Source organism: Saimiri boliviensis, chromosome 8 (genome assembly GCF_048565385.1).
Source record: "Saimiri boliviensis isolate mSaiBol1 chromosome 8, mSaiBol1.pri, whole genome shotgun sequence".
Classification (NCBI taxonomy): Eukaryota; Metazoa; Chordata; class Mammalia; order Primates; family Cebidae; genus Saimiri; species Saimiri boliviensis.
The window spans coordinates 74,992,159-75,012,639 of record NC_133456.1 but is presented as its reverse complement, the minus strand read 5'-3'; the positions used below and the strand labels follow the sequence as shown (position 1 = coordinate 75,012,639).

Below are 20,481 nucleotides of genomic sequence, written 5' to 3'. Positions count from 1 at the left end.
TTCTACAGGGAACAAAGAAAATAGGCCAGAGCGGGAGGAATAAGGGAAAGTCAGCATGTGGATTACACCTATAAACTGCAATCCATGTGAGGTCGAGAAATTTTATGCAGCTGTTAAAAATTGCGTTTTTGGAGAATTTTTAACAATATGAAAAACGATTTATGCAAAGTTAACTTAAATAACACGGTTTAAATGGTATATATTCTATGATCCTAATTATGTAAAAATTAGAGAAATGACTAGAAAGAAATGTACAAGAATGTTCACAGTGATTGACTCAAGATGATGGAATTATGATTACTTTTTTCTAATGCTTTATGCTCTTATGTACTTTCCAAGCTCTATACGATGAACATATATTGCTTGAAAATCAGGCTTCTCAAAAATCCCATTTGATCTATGGAAACATTTGGTCCTGTTTTCACTTTCATGTCTCTAATGAAATCTGAGGGAACCACAGTGGCCCGGGAGAAAGAAAGGGTGAGACAGAAGTTGAGAAACCCTAATTCTGCTGGTGCTGCTGATTCTAAGGTGCAAATAGGCTGTCTAAGAATATAAGACAGAGAGGGTACTGCCCTCAGATAACCAGGGCTGGCTGTGCACCTGTTGGGCCCACTGCAGTGAGTGGTTGGAAACTCACATGGATGGTGATTACTGGTAACCAGTAGATGCAGAGGAAGACCGTGGACCGTGCTTATGGGTCTTGGCAGTGACTCTTTTTTCCCCATTTGAATAAGTAGTTCTATTTTGTATAATGTCAACTTTTATTTTAGATTCGGTCGCATTTCTGCAGGTTTGTTACACAGTCATATTGTGTGATGCTCAGGTTTGAGGTATAATTGATCCTGTCACCCAGCTAATGAGTACAGTAGCCAAGAGTTAGGTTTTTTGTTTTGTTTTGTTTGTTTTGTTTTTGTTTTGAGACAGAGTCTCACTCTGTCACCCAGGCTGGAGTGCAATGGCACGATCTCGGCTCACAGCAACCTCCGCCTCGCAGGTTCAAGCCATTCTCCTGCCTCAGCCTCCCAAGTAGGTGGGACTACAGATGCATGCCACCACACCTGGTTGATTTTTGTATCTTTAGTAGAGACGGGGTTTCACAATGTTGGCCAGGCTGGTCTCGAACTCCTGACCTCAGGTGCTCTGCCTGTCTTGGCCTCCCAAAGTGCTGGGATTACAGGCATGAGCCGCCACTCCCTGCCAAGAGTTAGTTTTTTAGCCCTTACCCTCTCCCTCTCCCTCTCATCCCCCTCTAGTAGTCCCTAGAGTCTGTTTTTCCCATCTTTATGTCCATATATCCCCAATGTTTAGCTCCCGCTTACAAGTAATAATATGCAGTATTTGGTTTTTTATTCCTGGGTTAATTTACCTAGGATAATGGCCTCCAGCTGCAACCATGTTGCTTCAAAGGACATGATTTGGTTTTCATGGCTGCATAATATTCCATGGTGTATATAAACTTCATTTTCTTTATTCAGTCCACCATTCATGGGCATGTAGGTGGATTTCACATCTTTGCAATTGTGAATAGTGCTGTGATGAATATATGCATGTATGTATCTTTTTGGTAGAATGATTTATCTTCTTCTGGATATACACCCAGTAATGAGATTGCTGTGTTGAATTGTAGTTCTGTTTTCAGGTCTTTGAGAAATCTTCAAACTGTTTTCTACAGTGGCTCAACTAATTTACATTTCCACCAATAATGAATAACCATTCCCTCTTCTCTGAAGCTTTGCCAGCATCTTTTATTTTTTGACTTTTGAATAATAGACATTCTGACTGGTGTGAGATGGTATCTCACTGTGGGTTTTGATTTGTGTTTCTCTGATGATTAATAATGTGGAACATTTTTTCATAGGTTTGTTGGCCACCTATGTGTCTTCTTTTGAGAAGTGTCTATTCATGTCCTTTGCCCACTTTTTAATGGGATTGTTTTTTGTTTGTTCAATTGTTCAAGTTCCTTATAGATTCTGGATATTAGACCTTTATTGGATGCATAGTTTGCAAACATTTTCTCCCATTCTGTAGGTTGTCCATTTACTGTGTTGATAGTTTCTTTTGCTGTGTGGGAGCTCCTTAGTTTAACTAGGTCACACTTGTCAATTTTTGTTTCTGTTATAATAGCTCCTGAGAACTCAGTCATAAATTCTTCCCCAAGGCCTATGTCATAATGCTATTTCCTAAGTTTTCTTCTAAGTTTCTTATAGTTTGAAGTCATACACTTAAATCTTTAATCCATTTTGAGTTAATTTTCATATAAAGTATAAGGAAGGGGTTCAGTTTCAATCTTCTGTATATGCCTAGCTAGTTATCCCAGCATTATTTATTAATAGGAAGATCTTTCAGCATTGCTTATTTTTGTTGACTTTGTCAAAGATCAGATGGCTGTGGGTGCGCTTTATTTCTGGATTCTCTATTCTGTTCCATTGGTCTATGGGTCTGTTTTTGTACCAGTACCATGCTGTTTTGGTTACTGTAGTCTTGTAGTATAGTTCAAAGTTTGATAACGTAATACTTCCCACTTTGTTCTTTTTGCTTAGGATTGCTTTGACCATTTGAGCTCTTTTTTGGTTCCATATAAATTTTAGAATAGTATTTTCTTGTTCTGTAAAAAATGACATTGATAGTTTGATAGGAATAGTATTGAATCTGTAGATTGCTTTGGGCAGTATGGCCATTTTAACAATATTGATTTTTCCAGCTTATGAGCATGGAATATTTTCCATCTGTTGGTATTATTTATGATTTCTTTCAGCTTTGTAGTTCTCCTTGTAGAAATCTTTCACCTCCTTGGTTGGATGTATTTCTAGGTCTTTTTTTTCTTTTTATAGTTTTTGTAAATGAGAATGTGTTCTTGATTTGGCTCTCAGCTTGAACGTTATTTGTATATAGAAATGCTACTGATTTGTGTTTTTTAATCCCACAGAGCATTCCCCGAAAATGCTACTAATTTTCTGTACATTTATGTTGTGTTCTGAAATTTTACTGAAGTAATTTGTTAGTTCTACAAACCTTTAGGTGGAGTATTTAGGGTTTTCTAGGTATAGAATTATATTGTCAGTGAGGAGAGATAATTTACCTTCTTCTTTTCCTACTTGGATGCTTTTATTTCTTTATATTGCCTGGTTGCTCTGGCTATGATGTCCAGTACTATGTTAAATAAGAGTGATGAGAATAAGCATCCTTGTCTTGTTCCTGTTCTTAAGAGGAATGCTTCCAGCTTTTTCCTCTTCAGTATGGCATTGGCTGTGGGTTTGTCATAGATGGCTCTTATTATTTTGAAGTATTTCCTTCGATGCCTAGTTTGTTAAGTTTATTTCTGGATATCATAAAGGAATTTTGGATTTTATAAAAAACTTTTTCCACAGCTACTGAGATGATCATATGGTTTTTAAAAATTCTGTTTATGTGGTGAATCATATTTGTTGATTTGCATAAGTTGAACCAACCTTGCATCCCACGAATAAAGCCTATTTATCCACAGTGAATTGAATTTTTGATGTGTTGCTAGATTCTGTCTGCTAGTATTTTCTTGAATATTTTTGCATCTATATTCATCAGGACTATTGGCCTGTAGTTTTCTCTTCTCATTGTGTCTTTGATATTGGTAGTGACTCTTGATAGAGACTTGCGAAAGTTTGTCCCAGCCAAGTTCAGAACAGGGATCCAGGGAGACAGTTCAAGACAGGGGAACAGAGGCTAAAACCTAAAAATATAGTCAAAAGAAACATTGGAGGGTATGAGAAGGTTGTGGTTTGGAGGTTATGTGGATGTTCAGGACTCATTCCCTTTCTTTAATAATATATTCATATATCTATCCATTCCTTCATTCATCCAACAAACATTTATTGGGCTTTCCAACCTGGGTACTAGAGATACAAAGCAAATAAGAGATTGTCCACAACTTATTGGATTTATGCCACATCCTTTCACCTTGGTGGTACAAAGGACATGAGTACACTAAGGATTTTTATGGTCTTGACAAGTTTGTAGATAAAGCATGTCAGTGACTCCAGTGTAGGGGGGCTGGGAAAGGGTTTGCATCCATCACTGTCCTTTAGATCATTCACATCTTGTCCTGCTGCTTCCTGCTACACAGAATTAGAGAAAACAAGCATTAAGGAATGTCAAAGCTAGCAAGGGCCACAAAAGTTTTTCCCAACCTGACCCTGAATTGCATTTCCTCAGGATTGTGTGCTGATATCAGTACGGATCTGCCCGGGATTATGTCCAGGAAACACAATTTAATGAAAATCAATGAATGATTCCTGGCATGTATATGTCAAGCTTTAAAGGTAACAATCTTTAAGTCCATTATATCATGTAGTCCTAACATGACAACAACAAGCTAGTCAGGGATTGTCATTCCTGTTTTACGGATGAGAAAACAGGCTTGGAGAAGTTAAGTCCTCTGCCCATCACAAGTAAGTAACAAACTGAACTGGAAGATCAGCCCTCCAAGGGAAATGACCAGCCCATGGCATGTTCAGAATGCAGGGTATGGATGTAGAAGAACACGTCGGTGTTGTAGGTAAGGTAAGGCTGAGTGTATTAGTTTCCCTTGGCTGCTGTAAAAAATTACAACCAGGCCGGGCGCAGTGGCTCAAGCCTGTAATCCCAGCACTTTGGGAGGCCGAGGCAGGTGGATCACGAGGTCGAGAGATCGAGACCATCCTGGTCAACATGGTGAAACCCCGTCTCTACTAAAAATACAAAAAATTAGCTGGGCATGGTGGCGTGTGCCTGTAATCCCAGCTACTCAGGAGGCTGAGGCAGGAGAATTGCCTGAACCCAGGAGGCGGAGGTTGCGGTGAGCCGAGATCGCGCCATTGCACTCCAGCCTGGGTAACAAGAGCGAAACTCTGTCTCAAAAAAAAAAAAAAAAAAAAAAAATTACAACCAAACCTAGTACCCTAAAAAGAGAAGTTTATTGTCTCATCGTTGTGGAGACCAGAAGTCCAAAATCAGTATTACTGAGTGGAAATCAAAGTGTCCACAGGGTCACAATCCCCCTGGAGGTTATAGGGGAGCATTTTTTCCTTGCCCCTTCCAGCTTCTGGTGGCTGCTGGCATTCCTTGGCTTATGCCTACATCACTTATTCCGGCCTTCAAGGCCAGTGTCTTCAAATGGCCTTCTCCTCTGTGTGTGTCACATCTCCCTCTGGCTCCCACTTATAAGGACAGATATGATTTATTCAGGCCCCACCTGGACAATCTAGAATAATCTCCTCATCTCAGAATTTTTAGCTTCATCACCGGGCACAGTGGTTCATGTCTCTAATCCCAGCACTTTGGGAAGCTGAGGTGGGTGGATCACTTGAGGCCAGAAGTTCAAGACCAGCTTGTGCAATAGTGAGACTCCCATCTCTACTAAAAAATAAAATTATAAAAGAAAATTAAATTTTAAAATTTAACTTAATCACATCTGCAAAAACCCTTTTTCTAAGTAAGGTGGCCTTTACCATTACCACGATTTGGACCTGATCATTTTGAGGGATGTTACTCACCCTGCACTACTGGGCTAGGGGCTTGCACACTAGACAAAAGAATTTTTGGGAAAGTCACATGAATGAGGGTAGGACTAAAACAGTCTTCCTTAAATAACATGTTTGGCAATTGCAGCCCTAAGCCAGTGTATTGGTTCTGTCTTAAATCTGCCACTTCTTCCCATGCACCTGCAGAGTTGGCTCAAGTTCCCAGGCTCTTAGTCTCTTCTCTCCAACCAAATCCAGGGAAAATGGGTAGGCTCAGCAGTCCTGGAAAAACAAAGTGGAAAATGTCCATAGAGATGAACTCAGCCAATCCTTCACTGATAGATAGCCCGGGGCTTAGTGAAACCAGGTTTACTGAGTCCACTTCCCCTAGAAACCAGTACTTCCATTACTTGAGTCTGTGTGTTAAAAAAATAAAATAAAATCAGCACAGTATCTCCCAATGAGGCCTTCAAGTCTGGGACACAAAGATCAAGGCAGCAGTAATCAGGATTGATTGAATCTGTGGAAATTAACTCAGGATAGAGAACTCAGCTCTATGGTTCCTCCTTGCCTATCCTTTTTGAGCCTGGCTATGGCTCTTTCTGCTCATTCTCCCGGAGTCTCTGGTCTACCTTCTCTTCACTCTCCCCATTTGATTGTGCCACTGTCTCCACTCTCACCCTCTCCTTACTTCCCCCAGCCCTCAGTGCTCACAGCCCAGGTAGCACTCTCTCCTCTCCCTACTCTCTCTTCCTCTCCCACTTCTTCCCCAGCCCATTCTATTCTGAATTCCTTGGCAATAGGCCTTCCTATGTCAATTTCAAGGCCAATGTAATAGAACAGAGAAGAATAGTGGCTTTGGTGGGCAAATAATGTTTTTGCCAAGTTCGGTGCCTTGGAAACTGAGAAAGCATAGGGATATGAGGGAGGGAGGTTTACCTTAGCTGCTCTGTGAGTTTCTTTTGCACATATTTCACTGTCACCAGAATGAAGAGTAGACATCTGGGCATCCCTTATATAACTATGGCTTATATGCATGGACAAAACAAAGCCCCAGAGTTAGGGCACTTGAGTGGTCAGACTGACAGCTAAACTCCTGTGAAAGCTCCAATGTCATGATTAGCCATGCAACTTTTGGACTTACCTTTGTGCATCTTTGAAAATCACAGAAATAATATCCACTTTATAGGATTTTTGTGAAGAATAAATGGGGTAATGCCCATGAAATCCTTTAGCACAGAAATTAGTGCTGCTTTGTCAGTCAGTAAATATCACGGAACTGATGATATCTGAGTCACTTGCTCTGTGAAGTTTTCGACCTCCTACTCCCAGGTGAACTGACCCCTGTTTCCTTAGTGCACCTTTTGCATTACCCTGCTCTGCCCCCATCCACACCCCTGCCTCTCTCTGGAGGCTCTGGACCTCTCCAGGACACAAGTGCCTTTTATTCATCTTTGTAATCACAGGGCCAAGTATAGTTAGTGACTGGTTCATGGGAGATGCCCTGCAAATACTGGATAAATTTATTTGAAATGGTGAGGATTTCTAAGCATAAGTCTTTCAGGCCTGGATTGCTTTTTATTTATCAGTCCAGTTTCTGTCTCCTTGTATTGATTGAGATCAATGGCAAAACCCATTGAAAGGCATCTGGCGATAGTAGCCCCAGGAGATTCTGTCGGCTCTGGTCCACCCCAGGCAGATGGGCCTTACTGAGAGAGATCAAACTCTTTAGCATACTGGCAGTTCCCAGATTGCTTCCCTCTGCAAACTGGCATGGGGGCGTGCCATTCGATGCCGTCACATCGTTCATATTGCTGAGATCACAAAGGCTCAAGTGAGAGCCACGCACCTCTCCCACATTTCCTCGGGGGCTGCCTCCTGGGCTCTTTAGCTGGGGACCATCTTCTCTGGCTGCCACCAGAGTCCTGTCTAGATGTGATGAGTAGAAGTGCCCTCGGGGGTCACATCTAGACAAGAACAGTTCTAGGGTCTGGAAGTACCAAAAGTCTTTCTCCAAGAACATCTGTGGGACATTGTCAGCACCAGTACTGGAACTTGGGAAGGAATCATTTGTGTGCCAAATTTGAGGATAACATTGAGGACCAACAGAAGAATGAGCTACAAAGAGATAGCTGGGGGTGTTTGAAATAGATCAAGGAAAGAAGTGTGAACCTGGCTAAGTGGTTACTAATAACTAAAACTACCACATATTAGGAAAGTCCTGATGAACCAGGCACAGGTATATACTTTATCTTTTTCATCACCGTGGCAACATATATAGTAGGTTTGCACAAGAAGAACTGAGGCCCACAGAACTAAATAACTTGCCTAAGTTCACACAACAAGCAGATGGCAGAAAAGGGGTCAAGGCCAGACAGTGGGCCCGTATTCCACTCCTACCACACTCCACTGCCAGTGTGGGTTAGAGGAGATGCTGTAATACCTCTTCATGTTGTGCTCAGCATGGGCTGTAGAGGCATGGGCCCAGCTGATCTGGGGGTTCACGGTAGGTAGAAAGGTATGGCTTACTACATGTCTTAAAAAGAAATAATTCTTTTATCCCCCTTATAGACTATTTCTGGCTCTTGTACCAGTGCTGGAGTCACTGTGTTGAACTGGGATGGAGTTTCCTTCTCATTCATTATTCGATAAATATTCATTGCAGCTATGCAGCTATTGTGGCCTTAAGTAGGACTTCTTCCTATGACTGGGAAATGTGGCCCTTCTGAGTCAATCACTGTAGGAAGAGGTAGGACCTGAGACTGGAAACTGAGAAGTGGGAGAGAAAATTACCTGTTTCTCTCTTTCTCTCTCTCTCTCTCTCTCTCTCTCTCTCTCTCTCTCTCTCTCTCTCTCCCCCCCTCCCCTCTCTTTTTCTCTTTCTCTTCCAGACTAGATGTCAAAGAGCATAGATCTCTTAAGGCATGATTCTATGATGCTAGGTGGAGCCCATCATATAAAGACTGAGTGAAAACCAATGCTACAATCTGAAGAAAACCAAGTCATATGTTGAAAACTGGATTATCTAGTTACAAATTATTCTCCATGCTTATTGTCCTATTTATATCCCACAGCATTGGAATAGGGTTGTTTAAATACTCCAGCCTGCCCTCTGCTCTATGGATGGAGGCGCTTTTAAAAGAATTGTGGTTAGGGCATTAAAGAGGAGCAGTGCCCTCTGAGGTCACCATGGGAGGTGACCTTCAGGAGAGAAGAGCAGGGCTGTGGTGTTCTCTGCTTTTCACATGGGGAATCTTCCTCTCCAGCTAGCCTTGCAGAGCATCTCAGTATCTTTGTGGCTATAAGGAACAGAACACGTTGAAACAAACTGATTGAAACAATAAGGAAATGTATTATCTGACATAACTGAAGGCCTGGGCATGATGCAATCTGTGTATCAATGAAGGCAAATACACATTCCCACACCTGGACCAGAAACAGATGCCAGGGCAGGACTTCAAGTTGGTCATGGATGGGTGCTTGAATAGAATCAGGATTCTGTTGGCAAGTTCTCTTGGCAATCAGCAGAATTTGTTACAGAGGGTCTGGGTATTATTTTTTCAAGTAAATGGCAATTTCCTTAAAACTGGCCTTTGCTTCTTTGGTTCGCTGGAATTTGAGGGCCTCTCCTTGTATCTAGGGTGGAATTTAGGCAGGGTGGCAGGGACGTTGTTGCCAGGTACACACAGTGCCTAAGCCTTGTGCCTGCAGATAACATGGTGTGGCTTATGGCTAATCTCTGAGTTACTGTCCAGAATTTCAAAGGGCTATAGTTGCCATGGGCTGACTTGTCTTCATGGAGGCAATTAGGATATAAAAGAAACCCTTAAAATTGGGTCTCTGGAGAACTGCTAGGTACCAACATATGCCATTGTCTTGTGCAAAGCCGTGTAGGTGGGGACTGTCTGGTGGCTGTCTTTATAGCCTGTAGACCTAGGAAGCTGCATGCATGGTGTGGTTGTGTTGAGTTGGGCCCTGTGTTCCTGGAGACTGTCCGAGTTTTGGGTTGACTCCCTGCACTGCAGTTAATGTGGCCTTGAAAACACAAAAGAGCTTCCACATCTGTGTCCCCAGCCCTCACTCCTTTCATTGAACACACATGTTCTAAATGCCGCTGAAGCACCAGGCACCAAAGAAAAAATGACATTCACACACTCTTCTGCCTTCCTGCCCTAGAGATTATTACTTGCCCCCTGTGCTGAAGTAAGGAATCGTATTAAAGAAAGGCACCTCAATGAATCTATTATTAGGGTGGTTCCGCTGGGAATGCTTGAGGTGTTGGATAGAGGGGTGCATGGGGTATGAACCATACATGTTTTCATGGGGAAGGGATACTGTGGAGCATAATAAACAGCAGGAGTCTTATGGGTCAAGGCTATACTAAGGCAGCCTTGCAACTAGCCACTTGCAAAGGTAAGCCAACGAGCCATGCAAGTCAATATACTTAACACAGAATGGAGGATGCTTTCATCAACTATCCTGTATACTACTCCTGACAGATGAGAGGGTCGCTAAAACGAAACAGAGGGCAAGCCTGGAAACAAGTGGGGGGCCATCGATAGCTGCTGTCAAGGCCAGTCTTTGTGAGTCTTCACCTGGCGCACTGTCACTTCAGAGAGACAAACAACATGATTTCTCCTCACTTGTGGTGTCTCAGTGGCTGAGTCCGTGGCAACGCGCCAGCGTTGTGTAACCACTCCAGGAGGGTGGAGGCAGACATGTTGCACTTTAAGGACACACTCCATCCTCTGTCTACTGGCTCTTCAAGACAATCAGCATGAGCTTCTGCAGAAACTCTATGTGTGCAGAGACGTGTGTGCATATGTGTCAGGGTGTGTGAGTACATACGTGCCTATCAGAGGAAATGTGTTAGAGTGTATGGACCTGAATGTTTCCATCGTAAGCATTTCCACAGCAGCTTAGATAGCTCTACCAGGCCTGAGGGCTGCAGCCCCTGGCCACATGGGAATGAGGGCCAATGGCTTTGTCGTGCAGGATTCCAGCCTAGGCAGACACCAGAGTCAAGCAGCACCCTTAGCCATACAGGCCAGGAGAGAGCCATGGATTTATCCATTCTCCTCATGGGGATGAGTTACACTGGGGCATTCTGGACAATTGTTTAGTGTCCTGGTGTCTCAGTCCATTTGTGTTGCTATTAATATAAAGGAAAACCTGAGGCTGGGTAATTCATAAAGAAAAGAGATTTGGCTCATGGTTCTACAGGCCATACAACAAGGAGGATGGCATCAGCATCTGCTTCCAGTGAGGGCCTCAGCTGCTTTCCTTCAAGGCAGAAGGCGAAGAGGAGCTGGCATATGCAGAGATCACATGGCAAGACAGGAAGCAAGTGGGGGGGGGTGTGGTGCCAGGCTCTTTGTAACAACCAGCTCTCATGGGAACCAACAGAGTCAGAACTCAGCCAACACCCTCCCCACCCTCTGACTCAGGGAGGGCATTATCTATTCATGAGGGGTCCACCCATGACCCGACCACCTCGTGACCCAAATGCCTCCCATGAAGCTCACCCCAACATTGGGGATCAGATTTCAATATGAGATTTGGAGGGGACAAACAAACCCAACTGCCAATACTGAGCCTGGGGCTTTCCCGTGTGCACTGGTGCCTCAGGCTTTGGGGAGTCCAACTTGCACTAAATCTTAGACAGTAAAACACTCTTTCTCCTGCAAGACCACCCCTACCCCCATTTCCACCTTTGTCCTTGCCTCCTCCCCTAGTTCTCCTTCTCCATCTCTAACCACCATCACCACCCTTGCACCTCCTCCTCCACTTCTACCTTCATCTCCAGCCACCATTACCACCGCTACCTTCATCACTGGCCACCATCACCTCCTCTGCCGACATAGCTTCCACTACTGCTTACTACATCCACTGCCACCATCATCACCACCTCTACCTCCACTACCACCCCCCATTGTCCTCCCTTACCATCATCACTGCTATGTCTACCACTACAGCCACCAATACCATCATGGCCACCGCCTCCCTCATTATTGTAATTATTGTCATTCTCATCTCCGTCATCACCTCCACCTCACCTCCATCATGACCATCATTACTGCCACCACCACTACTGTTGTTACTAGTCCCACACCACCTCCATCACGACCACTGCCATCACATAATTCTGGATGTTTGCCATGTAAGCCTGTGCTTTGTGGGGTCAAACCTCACTAGTTACTATTTCTTTTTTCTTTTTCTTTTTTTTTTTTTTTCATTTTTATTTTTTGAGACAGAGTTTTGCTCTTGTTGCCCAGGCTGGAGTGCAATGGCGTGATCTCGGCTCACTGCAATGTCCGCATCCTGAGTTCAAGAGATTCTCATGCCTCAGCCTACCCAGTAGCTGAGATCACAGGTACCCGTTACCATGCCTGGCTAATTTTTTATATATTTAGTAGAGAAGGGGTTTCACCATGTTGGCCAGGCTGGTCTTAAACTCCTGACCTCAGGTGATCTGCCCACCTTGGGCTCCAAAAGTGCTGGGATTACAGGCGTGAGACATCCAGCCACTTGTTACTGTTTCTTATAACAATTCCTGTCTTTGTAAAGTCCTTTACAATATATAAATCTCCAAGCACAAACTAGCAAACTGCTTCAGTACTGTAACTTTAATCCATGCATTAAAAATTTGACCTAAATGACTTACACATTTTCCTCCCACTCCAAAATATCTTGGCCTTTCCATGAGAATTTCTAACAGACTTAGATTAGGAGTCTATAGAAGAGGATGAGGCACAATGACCCCCTGTGCACAAGCAAGCCTCTCCAACTCACACCATTCAGCATTGCCTTATATACCAGCGACGTGTCCCAGGAATCCTGGCTGGTGGCAAAGCTTGCGGGATGCATGATATACAGAGTCATCATGGAGAATTAGAGAAAACCGATGTTAAAACCTTTATGCTACTTACCTCACTGAATTATCTTAGGCAAGTCACATTTATCTCTCTCAGCCTCAGTTTTCTCTACCTGTAAATGGGGACAGTTTTGCACACTTTCTAGTATTCCTGAGAGGATTAAGAGAAGACAATATGTGAAATACGTGATGCCAGTCCTGGAACACAAGGGGTGTTGGCTCCTTCCCTCTTCTCTCCTGCTACTCTGGGACCCTGCAGCCTTCAGCTGCTGGGGGAACACCATTCTTGATCTAATCCTCTAAGACAGTGGCCTTCCTGTTCTCCGTTCTATCTCAAATGGCTCTAAAGAAAGAACACAGTGATCCTGTAAAATGTCACTGAATCAGAAGCTCTGCAGCTTTGCCAGCAATCTGGGGGAGAAGCCTTCAGAGCGGTTTCACGGGGAGAGTGAGCGGACACAGTCCTGGGTCTGGGTTCTGGACTTTCATTTGCTTCTGCTTCTGTGGTATGGGAATGTACACACCATACCCATAGGCCGATCCCTTTGTTGGGCAGAGGATAAAGGACAAGCAGGGAATGGGATCAGAACCCTCAGAAGCTCATGGTGCCTGTGAGCCATGACTGGTTCATGGCTCACATTGGAATGGTGCTGCCTGGCAGTGGCTTCCGCACAGCTCTCAGCTTCAGAGCACACAGATGAGTGGACTGCAGACTCCCTGCTGCCTGTCCACTCAGTCCACTCAGAGGGTTTTCTCACTCTGCTTCTTTCCCTCTGTCCCTGTGTGAGGGTCTCTCCAGCCTTTAGCCCACGCCCTCTCCTTCCCATTGGTCTCAGCAAGGCTGGCAGGGTCTCCCAGTGGGAACTGGCAGGTCACAGGGCCATAGAAGTACAGGCTGGGGCTAAGGAGCCATTTGGAGACAATAACCCTCCACACCCCAGCCTACCTGGAGCACTGTCCTCGAAAGCCCAGAATCAGCTCCCAGAATCACAGTCAGGGAACCAAACAGGTCTGCTTGTAAGAAGCCTTTCTACTTCCTTTTTAGCACAAAGTCCCCACAAAGGGAATAAATTATGACCAAACCCTGGGGTTCATGTGTTGGAACCCACTGGAGGTGGAAAGATCTGGTAGCCAGAGCCCTGGATTTGATCCCTGTTCTACTGCTTACTAACTAGATGGCTTTGGGCATGTTACTTGTCCTTTCTTTATGCCTTGCTATCTTAATCTGTAGGATAGGAATAAATAATGACATCTGTTTAAGAGCGTTGTTGTTAATTTAAATGAGACTTACTTCCTGGCACATGAAGACTTGCCAGTCTTCTACAAATGTTAGCCAATGCTTTTCTTACTATGACTCCCTCCACCGCAGCAACAATCACTGTTATTATCAACAAAGCTTGTTAGAAGAGCTAACCCCAAACCCCAAAGTTAGTTACCGTTTCATCAGCACCTACTAGGTAAACACTGCTGGGTGCTTCTGTTGACATTAACTCTTCTAAGCCTCAAAATTAGCCTGTGTAGTGGGCCCTATGATTTCCCATACTTTTATAGATGAGAAACCTCAGTGATAACAGAGGTTTTCCTAAGGTCCCAAGGAAAATGAGGGTAGGGAAGAGGATTTTATATACTCTTGATCTGAGCATTTCTCTAGTTATGTATGCCTTGCTTCATTCCAAAGAGGAGTTGAGGGCATATACAAGTCATCCGTGTACCAGGCAGCAGTGTACCCTAGAAATTACAAAAGCATCCAAATTGAGGACAGCTGGGTAACTAGCCAAGTGACTTGAGTATGTAACATAAAACCTTTGTACATTTCAGTTTCTGCTATCCATGGATTAGCTATGCAAACTGAAAGGTACTCATTATTAAGCCCATTTCTCTGATGAGTAACTTGATATTCAGAGATGTTGAAACTTTACAAAGTTTACAGAATAGACCTGGATACTGGCCCCAGGTTGATCTGATTTCAAATTCCAAAGCTCTTCCTATGATTCTGAGCTATCTGAATGGTGCCCTTCCCAAGAACGGAACTGAGGTTCAATCTACTTGCTATTATGTTGTGGTACTGTTGTTTTCCTAGGGGCATTTCCTTTAAAGGGAAAAACAAAACAGGTCAATAAACATTCTGACTCTTCTATTTGCTCCTGCCCCTCCCAAATGACTCAATTCCTTTTTTCAAGAATAATTAAAAATATTTCCTTCAAAATGTGAGGTGGGAGAGAGCGCTATCACTAGGGACCATACCTGAGCCACGAGTTACCAAATTATATTAGCAGCAGTGAATCCATACAAGTCTGCAGCAACCTGTTTTTCCTTCCTCACAAGAAAGAATTCGACTGAGGAGCATAGTGCATAGGGCAGAGTGAGAGATCAAGCCAAGTTTTGGAGCAGGAGTGAAAGTTTATTAAATAGTTTTAGAGCAGGAACAAAAGGGAGGAAGAAGGCCAAGTGGGCGACTTGAGAGGTCAAGTGCATGGTTTGGCCTTTGACTTGGGGTTTTAGATGGCGGCGTGCTTCCAGAGTCTGCATCTCCCCTCCCCGATTCTTCCCTTTGGGTGGGCTCTCTGCACACACAATGGCCTGCCCGCATGTGGAAGGAACTGCATGTGCAGTGTTCCCAGAAGGTCACACACCTGTCAAACTCTGCCATTTTTCCTCTTAGTGTACATGCTTGAGCCCACTCACCCAACTCTTGGGTTTTGAGATCTTGAGATCTTATTGGGAAGATGCTGATCACTGGTGTCAGATTTTTCCATCTCCTGGAAGACTGCCTTTCTCTGGCACTGGCTGTGACCAATTATTTTAGGGAGACAGCTTAACCCCACCTGACCATCCCCTGATGGTTGCCTGACATTCCTGGTGGGGGGTGGCACTGAGATCTTGAGATCTTATTGGGAAGATGCTGATCACTGGTGTCAGACTTTTTCTATCTACTGGGAGACTGCCTTTCTCTGGCATTAGCTGTGACTAATTATTATTTTAGGGAGACAGCTTAACCCCGCCTGACCATCCCCTGATGGTTACCTGACATTTCTGGTCAGAGGTGACACTCTCCTGCCCTGCTCGTGTCTGACTAGCTGCTTACTGTAACAAGAGGATGAGCTAGAGGAAAGTGAGGCAGCCCAGACTGTAGCTTGAGTTACTGGTTTGTATTCCTGTCACCCTCTGTTCCATGTTCATTACAGTCTTGCATCTGCCCCAGTACATCATGAAAAAATACCCACCTAAGGTCATCAGTGATCTCCTGATGGTCAATCTCATGGGCCTTTAAACACTCGAATCATTCAGTACCAAACACGTGCTAACAATATGCTATGCAAATGCACTATGCTGAGTGACTCAGGGATTACAAGGGTGCCAGACCTCAAGAAGATTGCAGTCTATGGTGGAGAATGACAAGAAAAAATGTAACTAGAATACATAGGAGAGTAAGAAACACAGTAGTACAGAGAGCTGTGAGGGTTGGCCTCACCACTCATCTCTCTCACCCTCCTTCTCACCCTACTCATCTTTTCTGGGTGCTCTTTCCATTCCCATGAATGAAACTACCTCCCTGACAACCACACACCATCCAGCGTCTTCAGCCCAGATCCCTCTTCCTTAATTGAGTTTTAATCACTTAGATGCCACTTTGAAAGCTGCAAAGGTTAATTTTACATGTCAGCTTGGCAGGGCTAAAGGATTCCCAGATAGCAAAGAAGACATTACTTCTGGGTGTGTCTGAGAGGGTGTTTCTGAAAGAGACTGGCACTGGAATCAGTAGACTGAGTATGGAAGATCACCCTCACCAATGTGAGTGGGTGCCATCCAATGTGTTGATAGCCCGAATAGAACAAAAAGGAGGAGGAAGAGAAAAGTCATCTCTTTCTTCCTGAGCTGGGATATCCATTTTCTCCTGCCCCTGACATCGAAGCTCTCCTGGCTCTTGAGCCTTTAGACTCCAACTGCAGGTATCACTGGCTTTCCCCGTTTGCCACCTTGTGGATGACAGACTGTGGGACTTCTCAACCTCCGTGATGGTGTGAGCCAGTTCCTTTAATATATCGATCAATCTGTCTATCCATCCATCCTCCTATTGGCTCTGTTTCTCTGGAGAACTCAGAGTAACACAATGGCCTTCAAAACCAACATGTTCAAAGCTATACTCTCTATCTTCCTGCTACCAGCAACACCTTCTAGGTGAAAGGTGGCATTGTTCACGAGTGGCCCAAACAAGAAACTTGCTCAGAGAGCAAAAAATCTGAACTCATGCTTCCCATATTTAAAATCCCCATTACCTCCAGGGTAAAAATCAAGACTCCTTAGCCTGATCCACAGGGCTTTTCAAGGCCTGACCCCAGTCTGGCCTCTCCTCCCTCTTCTCCACTCTGCATCCCATCATGATCCATATCCCCTAACATCTTTCTCTCCCTCATCCCCCAAATTTAATCAGTCTCCAAAATCCTTTCAACTCTGTCTCCTGGTTGTTCCTCGAGCACATCTGCCTTCTCATCTCTGCAGTCACTTGGTCTAGTTCCAGCCAGCCTTTCTCTGGATTGTTCAATGAGCCTTCCAGATGATCCCCTTGCCTCCACTTCTGCCCATCTCTGATCCACTGCTCATGCTTTATCAGAGTACTTTCTAAAAGCAAAAAAATCTGAACTCATGCTTCCCATGCTTAAAATCCCCATTACCTCCAGCATAAAAATCAAGACTCCTTAGCCTGATCCACAGGGCTTTTCAAGGCCTGACCCCAGTCTGGCCTCTCCTCCCTCTTCTTCTCCCACTCCGCATCCCATCATGACCCATAATTCGGGTGATTGAATAGTTTTCTTAATCCAAATTGGGATACTTCAGAGGGGGAGAGGAGTCCTAGTCATAATTATGCTGAGATAAACTGGGATTCTCCTTGGCAAACTGGGATATATGGTCACCCAATCCATATGGCCACTCCAGCACCCACACCCACGTTTGTCCCTCTCTTCCCAGAACTAATTGGCAACTTCTCTCTGTGTCTCTTGGCTCAGGTTTTCAGAGCAGGAGGGTCCTTCTGTCCCAGCTCATCTTTTCAAGGCAAGCTCAAGTTACAGCCACGGGCTAACCTCTAGGCTAGTTGGCCATCCTTGTGTCAAGTGCCAGTCAGGGTATCAATGTGTGGGCTGCCACATGGCATAAGACACAGGTACGCAAATGTTCATGACCACTCACTGAGGCAAGTCCTCTCGGTGGGGATGCCCTTAGAATGCAGAGTATGGAGTAGACGAGAAGGTACTTTGAGTTATCTCTAGAGTATTAGGAATTCAGCAAATGTTTGTGGAATGAATGGATTGAATAAATTTTCATCTTCTGCTTTTCTTTTTAAAGAGGTCTTACTCTGCCATCCAGGCTGGAGTGCAGTGGCATGATCTTGGCTCACTGTGCCCTCCACCTCGCAGGTTCAAGTGATTCTCCTGCTTCAGCCTCCCGAGTAGCTGGGATTACAGGTGCATAGCACCACACCCAGCTAATTTTTTAATCTTTAGTAGAGACAGGGTTTCCCCATGTTGGCCAGGCTGGTCTCAAACTTCTGACCTCAGGTGATCCACCTGCCTTGGCCTCCCAAAGTCCTGGGATTACAGGCATGAGCCACTGTGCCCAGCCAGTCTTGTGCTCTTAGACCATTCCCACCCCTACCCCAATGTCTCTCCTGGTCACTCATCTCTCTAGCACTGACATTTTTCATGCTAAAACCATAATTTCAAAAGCCCCAGGGCCAATTGAATCAATCAGGCACTTATCCTGCCCCTAAAAGACACAGATAGAGTTGGCCTTGGGGGATGTTGGGTTGGGTCTCGAAGGCAAAGAGGGCAGTGATTAATAGTAAGGCTTGGCAGATCAAATCCCAGCTCTACCACTTAGTAACTGAGTAACTTAGAGCAAGTTGCTTAACTTTTCCCACTCTTGATTTGGTTTCCTTGTATGAAAAATGAGATAATACTTACCCTAATGGACTCATTCAAAGATTAAGTAAGATAAAGTATGAAATTAATGCCATGACATTCAGAAGCCATCACTGTTATTATTACTACTGAACCAGGAGAGGTTCAGCCCAGCATGACACACTTGGGCATCCTGTAAGAGCCTGTATATCACATCCTCTGCACTCTAAAACAAAACCTACAAAACACTTTTCCCAAATAAATAGGAAGCCTGGCTGACTCTGAGTAAGGCACATGAGGGAATCATGTGAAAAATGTGTTATATTCTGCTAGAAGCAGCAGGAGAATCTCGTTATCATCTCTGACCATTAGGACTTCTTTCTTTTCTTGAGCCAAGATGGATTTCCCTCTAACTTTTGGCTTGTTGTCTCTCACTCTGTCCTTCAGATCCTTTAAGGGAGCCCCATGGAACTTCATTCCAGCCCCGTGGGTTCAGCTGGAGCGTCCAGGACCTTCTCCTCCAGTTAGGCCACAGATGGCTGGTCCTAGAGTGGGCACTTCACTCATGTCAATCAGATTCCTTCCCTGGGATTTTAAAGTTAGAACCAAGACAAGATATCATTGTTCTCTGCCATCTGGAGAAAGTTGGTCTTGAGTGTGAGAGGATGAGGCTGAAGTTCAGAAAGAAATAGAGATCAGATTGGGCTTAGGAGGAGAGGGGAGGGGGAATAAAGAACGGACGACATTCTATCCCTGGTTCCAGTTGTTCATGAGGCCTATTCATCTTCCTGCTCTTTCTGCAGCTTGGTAATTCAAAGTTTGGATTCACTTTCTGCTGTTTCTTCTTAATAAGAGTTTTGACTAACATGGTACCACAATGGATACACCAGACCCTCCTTCCTCAAGATCCCCATCAAATGTTAGAGGATAGCTCTATGTCCTCTGCCCCTCAGTCCTGCATCTCAGCATGGTCCACTTAACTCTGTGTAGCAGTAGGCTTCAGAGGGACCTCGCCAGGGCCACATGGAGCTTAGCCTTTGTTCCACTGTTGGGTTTATCTTAAAGGCTTTGTTGGAACAATTCTGTGGTTTAAAGAAATTTGCAAATAATTGCCTTGATTTTAAATTATTTGAGGCAGAGCCCATCATTGTATTGGCAATGCTTACAATATTGTGGAATCAATAAACGTTAGATAAATGAATGTATTATTGGGTTCCACTCCTTCAACACCCTGGCTGTTCTTTGAACACACTGGCCTGTAAGTCCCCTAGAGCTGTCCTTATCCATCCTTTAAAAAGCCTCCTCTCTTCCTTGGGTACATTTGCTTGGAGGTAATAGGCCTGGACTGGACATCAGCAAGGTCCCACACACTTCCTCCTCACACCGCAGTCACTCTGCCCCGCATTTACCAGCACAGCCAACTTGTCAGCTGGCTAACTTGGAGGATGTCTTTTCTCCCCAAATTTTCTTCCCTCTTCCTTTCAAATCCTGCTGTGCTGTTACTCAGTTATGGAAACAGCAGAAATCGTTTTAGAAAGGAAGCCAGCTGGTTCATTAGTCTGATTAAACTCAAGCAATGGAATCTGAGCACAGTTCACATGATGAATGGCTTGCTTTCTCCTTGGCCACAGTGAGTTTTGCAATGATTACTAATCTTGGGGCTCAGTCACCCCTAACATCTGCAACATCATGTGGGTCAGAGAAAAATGACAGGGGTACAATGAGATGATGTCAGGGCTTTCTGAGTTGCATTGTTTCCGTCTCCACCTCTTCCTCATTGCAGACCTGGTGGGCTCCACAAAGTATGCCCGGCTCCCCTAGTCTGTCAGAGTCAGCGAGGCTTGTCTTTAAAATCTTCAGAGTCAGTGAGGCTTGTCTTTAAAATCAGATTTTGCCACTTACCAGCTCTGTGAGTTGAGGCTCACATTCTTCACTTAAAAGTTGTGATAAAAACACATATTTTGGCCAGACACAGTGGCTCATGCCTGTAATCCCAGCACTTTGGGAGGCCAAGGCAGGTGGGTCGCCTGAGCTGAGGAGTTCGAGACAAGCCTGGGCAACATGGTGAAACCTCTTCTTTACAAAAAATACAAAAATTAGCAAGGCATGGTGATGCATGCCTGTAGTCTCAGCCACTCAGGAGGCTGAGGCAGGAGGATCACTTGAACCCAGGAGGGTGAGGCTACAGTGAGCCATGATCACACCACTGCACTCTAGCCTGGGCGAGACCCTG

General features: G+C 44.5%; 1 long non-coding RNA gene across 1 annotated transcript in view; it reads right to left on the bottom strand.

Annotated features, from left to right (window-relative positions):
• Nucleotides 1–257: 257 nt before the first annotated feature.
• The window catches only part of LOC141585410 (uncharacterized), a 34,669-nt gene continuing 14,445 nt past the window's right edge, over nucleotides 258–20,481 (bottom strand). Inside the window, exons 2-4 of the long non-coding RNA XR_012518854.1 lie at nucleotides 5,679–5,759; nucleotides 5,210–5,373; nucleotides 258–4,094 (exon numbers count right to left, since the gene is read on the bottom strand). This is a non-coding gene — a long non-coding RNA (uncharacterized LOC141585410). The remainder of the gene's footprint in view (nucleotides 4,095–5,209; nucleotides 5,374–5,678; nucleotides 5,760–20,481) is intronic.